At 40.6% G+C, this 5,728-nt stretch overlaps 1 protein-coding gene across 7 annotated transcripts in view; it reads right to left on the bottom strand.

Moving 5' to 3' along the window:
- The window catches only part of LOC113640112 (glutamate receptor ionotropic, NMDA 2B), a 59,538-nt gene extending 54,825 nt beyond the window's left edge, over nt 1-4,713 (bottom strand). For 2 of the 7 annotated variants that reach the window (XM_047816810.1, XM_047816808.1), the window contains exon 1: nt 4,263-4,712. The gene's annotated coding sequence lies outside the window, so the exon portion shown is untranslated. Of the gene's footprint in view, nt 1-4,010; nt 4,161-4,262 lie in introns of those variants that run through there. The other 5 variants (XM_047816812.1, XM_047816811.1, XM_047816807.1 and 2 more) reach the window with 5 other exon arrangements.
- Between the last annotated feature and the right edge of the window lie 1,015 nt (nt 4,714-5,728).

Below are 5,728 nucleotides of genomic sequence, written 5' to 3'. Positions count from 1 at the left end.
TGTCAGTGTTTGTGTCAGCATTTGTGTCATTGTTAGTGTCAGTGTTTGTGACAGTGTTACTGTTGTGTCAGTATTTGAGTCAGTGTTTGTTTTTGTGTCAGTGTTTGTGTCAGTTTTTGTTTGTCAGTGTTTGAGTCAGTGTTTGTGTCATTGTTAATGTCAGTGTTTGCGTTTGTCAGTGTTTGTGTCAGTGTCAGTGTTTGTGTTTGTCAGTGTTTGTCAATGTTTGTGTTTGTGTCAGTGTTTGTCAATGTTTGTGTTTGTGTCAGTGTTTGTCAGTGTTTGTGTTTGTCAGTGTTTGTCAATGTTTGTGTTTGTGTCAGTGTTTGTCAGTGTTTGTGTTTGTCAGTGTTTGTCAATGTTTGTGTTTGTGTCAGTGTTTGTGTTTGTCAGTGTTTGTGTTTGTCAGTGTTTGTCAATGTTTGTGTTTGTGTCAGTGTTTGTGTTTGTCAGTGTTTGTGTTTGTTTGTGTCAGTGTTAGTGTTTGTCAGTGTGTGTCAGTGTTTGTGTCAGTGTTTGTGTCAGTTTTTGTGTTTGTTTGTGTCAGTGTTTGTGTCAGTGTTTGAGTTTGTTTGTGTCTGTTTCAGTGTTTGTGTCAGTATTTGTGTTTGTTTGTGTCAGTGTCTGTGTCAGAGTTTGTGTTTGTGTCAGTGTTTGTGTCTGTCAGTGATTGTGTCAGTGTTTGTGTCAGTGTTACTGTTTGTGTCAGTGTTTGTGTCAGTGTTTGTGTCAGTGTTTGTGTAAGTGTTTGTGTCAGTGTTTGAGTTTGTTTGTGTAAGTGTATGTGTCAGTGTTTGTGTCAGTGTTTGTATTTGTGTCTGTGTTTGTGTCATTGTTAATGTCAGTGTTTGTGTTTGTCAGTGTTTGTGTTTCTGTCAGTGTTTGTGTCAGTGTTACTGTTTGTGCCAGTGTCAGTGTTACTGTTTGTCAGTGTTTGTGTCAGTGTTTGTGTCAGTGCTTGTGTCAGTGTTTGTGTCAGTGTTTGAGTTTGTTTGTGTCAGTGTATGTGTCAGTGTTTGTGTCAGTGTTTGTATTTGTGTCTCTGTTTGTGTCATTGTTAATGTCAGTGTTTGTGTCAGTGTTTGTGTTTGTGTCAGTGTTTGTGTTTGTGTCAGTGTTTGTGTCTGTCAGTGTTTGTGTCTGTCAGTGTTTGTGTCAGTGTTTGTGTCAGTGTTACTGTTTGTGTCAGTGTTAGTGTTTGTCAGTGTTTGTCAGTGTTTGTGTCAGTGTTTGTGTTTGTTTGTGTCAGTGTCTGTGTCAGTGTTTGTGTCAGTGTTACTGTTTGTGTCAGTTTTTGTGTCTGTCAGTGTTTGTGTCTGTCAGTGTTTGTATTTGTGTCATTGTTAATGTCAGTGTTTGTGTCAGTGTTACTGTTTGTGTCAGTGTCTGTGTCAGTGTTTGTGTCAGTGTTAGTGTTTGTGTCAGTGTTTCTGTTTGTGTCAGTGTATGTGATAGTGTTTGTGTCAGTGTTTGTATTTGTGTCATTGTTAATGTCAGTGTTTGTGTCAGTGTTACTGTTTGTGTCAGTGTCTGTGTCAGTGTTTGTGTTTGTGTCAGTGTTAGTGTTTGTGTCAGTGTTTGTGTCAGTGTCTGTGTCAGTGTTTGTGTTTGTGTCAGTGTTTCTGTTTGTGTCAGTGTTTGTGTTTGTGTCAGTGTTTGTGTCAGTGTTAGTGTTTGTGTCAGTGTTTGTGTTTGTCAGTGTCTGTGTCAGTGTTACTGTTTGTGTCAGTGTTACTGTTTGTGTCAGTGTTTGCGTCAGTGTCAGTGTTTTTGTCAGTGTTTGTGTCAGTGTTACTGTTTGTGTCAGTGTTTGTCACTGTTTGTGTCAGTGTTACTGTTTGTGTCAGTGTTTGTTACTGTTTGTGTCAGTGTTTGTCACTGTTTGTGTCAGTGTTACTGTTTGTGTCAGTGTTTGTCACTGTTTATGTCAGTGTTTTTGTTTGTGTCAGTGTTTGTGCCAGTGTTTATAATACGAGTGTTTTATTCTTTTCACAGAGGCTGTTTACAGGCAGGAAAAAGTTGCCACACAATCAAAAATCAATCTGAATATAAACACAGTAGAAATGCTAAGATTAATATAAAGATTAAAGTGAAGACTAGGACTAAGTTTAGGATTAGGATTAACATTTAGATTAAGAATAAGTAACATGACTGGCCACTAATTTGTTAGTTAGCATTCTGAAGCATTCCAGTAGAACTCATGAATGTGTGAAGGTGAACAGGTTTGACTCGCCATACAAGTGAGTAAAGCTGTTGCCTAGCAACTGGTCAACATGGACGCCATCCATAAGCTAGCTAATGACTGGGGCTAATGATTTTAAACACATTAAGATTAAGAATTTTTAACTAGACAGTGACATGTAAACAAGACCGAACAGAACAGAGCACAAGTACTACTAATTAATATGAAACATTTCTGAACATTACAGTTACGTGTATCGCGACTCGTCAGTGATTTAATGTGAATAAACACAGTGACACACGGCTGAAACATGAACACAGCTCAGTCACACCAAAACTTTTCTCTGTTCTGACACCGAGGTGTCGGAACAAACTCTAGATGTTCGAACATTGAGTCACCGACTGTCTTTAAACCAAGACTGAAGACCTTCCCCCTCCTGAGACACTTAAACTGATGCTTATTTTCTCTGTTTGATTCATGTATTTAACCCCAAAGCATTTTAGGCTGATGGTGTCCTCAGTCTGTGTCCTAGTGAACCAGTGGTGATGTTTTATTGATGGAGACGTCTGTGCACTTTTGTACGTTGCACTGAATCAGAGATTCTGCCCAATAAATGCCAGAAATTTGACTGTGAGGTCTGTGCTGAGTGAGCAGTGGAATTAATACATTGGTTAGTTAGTTCAGAATAAACCAGTAAACCAATGTTGCTGGTAACTCCGAAGGACCCTAATTTGATGCCTACACAAGTCGCCTTCTTTTTGCTAACAGGTAGTGAAACAGGAAAACAGGTAACTGGGACATAGAGTTGAACACATCTCTCTGGTTATGTTCAGATTCCTGCTCACTTTATACAACAGACACAACATACATACGTTTATAGAGCCCCACATTCTACATCAATATAAGACATAAAGTGCACTACAAAGACTAAAAAATTGTGCACAGTTTTGGCTGCTCCCTACCGGACACATAAATACACTTCACAGGGTGTAAAGAGATTCTATCATACTGAACCATTTACAATTTACACTACATAATGTCCAGTAGAGAGTCGTCTAGGGAGTAAAATATGAAACTACAGAGCACTAGTATAGACAGGAAATACCCTAACACCCTATGTAGGGCACTAATCTGATACTGAACACACTAGAGAGAACCAGAATGAGATAATGATATTTCCTTCATCGTGCTCTTCATGTCCCTTTGGTCCATGTAGCTGAGATATCATGGCCTGAACCCTCACTTCATCTACCCTCTGGACTGTAGGAAGTCATCTAAGGATTGACTGTGAAATGGTGCCCTTTAAGATGGATCTGTTTATACTATGAACCTATATAAGATTAATGAACCCTGTATAATGCACTACTCATCCAGTGTGGCTTCAGTGTGGCCAAATTCATATCATTCACTATGTAGGGGGCAGTAGCTGGTATTAATACACTATATAGGGACTATAGTGACACACACTTAAATAAAGAGCACAGATGATGAGGTAATAATACACATGTAGTGTACTATGTCCACACAGGAGTGTGAAAAACCAGTGCATTACATAGAGTGACACACACACACACACACACACACACACACACACACACACACACAGAACTGAATGAAATAATGATATACTATTTCACCCTGCCGTTGTGCTGCACACTCAACACACACACACACACACACACACACACACACACACACACACACATAGATAAACTGAATGAGTGCAGACCCTCCGCATTGAGACATCGGGTGTTAATGGGCATATAAACCAGAGCAAAACTAACACACACACACACACACACACACACACACACACACACACGCTTACCTGTCATTAAAATCCAGAGTGGTGGAGGGGAGAGAAGAAATAAGAGAAAAATCAATCGTTCCGTTTCTCATCCAACACGTTCTGAGAGACAGACACTTAATGAGTGAGAGAGAGAAGGAGAGAGAGGGAGAGAGAGAGAGAGAGAGAGAGAGAGAGAGAGAGAGAGAGAGAGAGAGAGAGGATGGAGGGGGGTGGAGGGGGGTGGAGAGAGACAGACTGAGCATCAGGCTATGAGATGGAACGACAGAACACCTCCAAGCTGGGTGAAGAAGAATAGAGTGAAGACTCCAGATATGTCCCTTTTCTCGTTTATTGCTCCGGATGGAGGGATGAACAGAGATTTAGACAGGGAGACCCCAACCATACACACACATACACACACACACACACGCACACTGCTGCCTGACTCTGTATTGCTACCTGTTAAACACAGTCTAACACACACATACACACACACACACACACACACACACACACACACACACACACACACACACACACAGAAACCCTCACCTTCTAGCTAATGCTAAGCAGTACCACTGCCTTCACTATCTCTCTCTATCTTTCTCTCTCTCTTTCTCTCTCTCTCTCTCTACTGGAGGATGGATGGATGGTGAGAGGGAGGCAGGGAGAGAGAGAGAGAGGGATGACTACAGCACCGGCAGTACATTAGTATTCAGTGGGAGAGAATAAAGGGGGAACACGCTAGAGAAGTGAAGGATAGAGGGAGAGAAGTGAAAGAGTGTGTCGCCCTCTGCTGGTCTAACAATGTCACCAAACTGTAGAGCACTTACACAGCATATGGGTCCCTGAGCCCTAAATGATCCAGTACTGGACATATAGTGACCTACACACTAATGTAGAAGTCATTAGTCAAATACGTGTTAGTGCACTTACATAACAAATAGGGATCTGACCCCCAGATGGCTCCTTATGGGGCATATAATACACCTACATGGGTGGAGGAACCATTTTATTTATTATGTAGTGTACAGGGAACAGGGATCTAAACTGTATGCTATACAGTGACCTGATTATGTTTATATTCTCAGTGTATATTATAAATCATTATACTGTATTATTATTCCTTACAACACTAACCTCAAACTGGGTAACTAACCCCCTTGGGGTAAACCAAAGGCAATAGGAGTTAAAGATGTATATTTACACATCAGATGCTTTACCCTACATGTCGAGTGAAGTGGTGAGAATTAAACTTATCATCTCATTTAACATGTCTCTAGAGTTTAATTCACATAATGGTGTAAAAAAGAACATCCAGTGAGTAAAGAATCTGCAGACTGACTGTTAGCACTTGGTCTAGTTCAGGCTGCAACATTCATTCATTTTCTACCGCTTATCCGAACTTCTCGGGCTTCAGATGTCAGCCAGGCTATAATAATAAACAAAACTCCCTCTAACTACATGCGATTCATCTCAACTAACTCATCACGGAAAAAAAAACAAAAAAAAGCTGACGAGGTTTAAATGCCGGGCAGAAAGACTCTTCCAGCCAATAGCATGGGGAAAGTTGGAGCATGACGTATCATACGGTGATCATCTAATACTAGCTGTGAGGACAAGGACATATCATTGACAAGTCTCGTTGGTGAGAGATCAGAGGAGATTGATCAGACTGGTCTACAGTAACTCAGTCACTCTCAGAATGAAAAGTCATCTCAGAATTACAACAGCAGGAGACTGAAGCTTACAGTATG

This window comes from Tachysurus fulvidraco, chromosome 7 (genome assembly GCF_022655615.1).
Source record: "Tachysurus fulvidraco isolate hzauxx_2018 chromosome 7, HZAU_PFXX_2.0, whole genome shotgun sequence".
NCBI lineage: Eukaryota > Metazoa > Chordata > Actinopteri > Siluriformes > Bagridae > Tachysurus > Tachysurus fulvidraco.
Note: the sequence above shows the minus strand (reverse complement) of the source record. Positions and strands in the feature narration are given on the sequence as shown.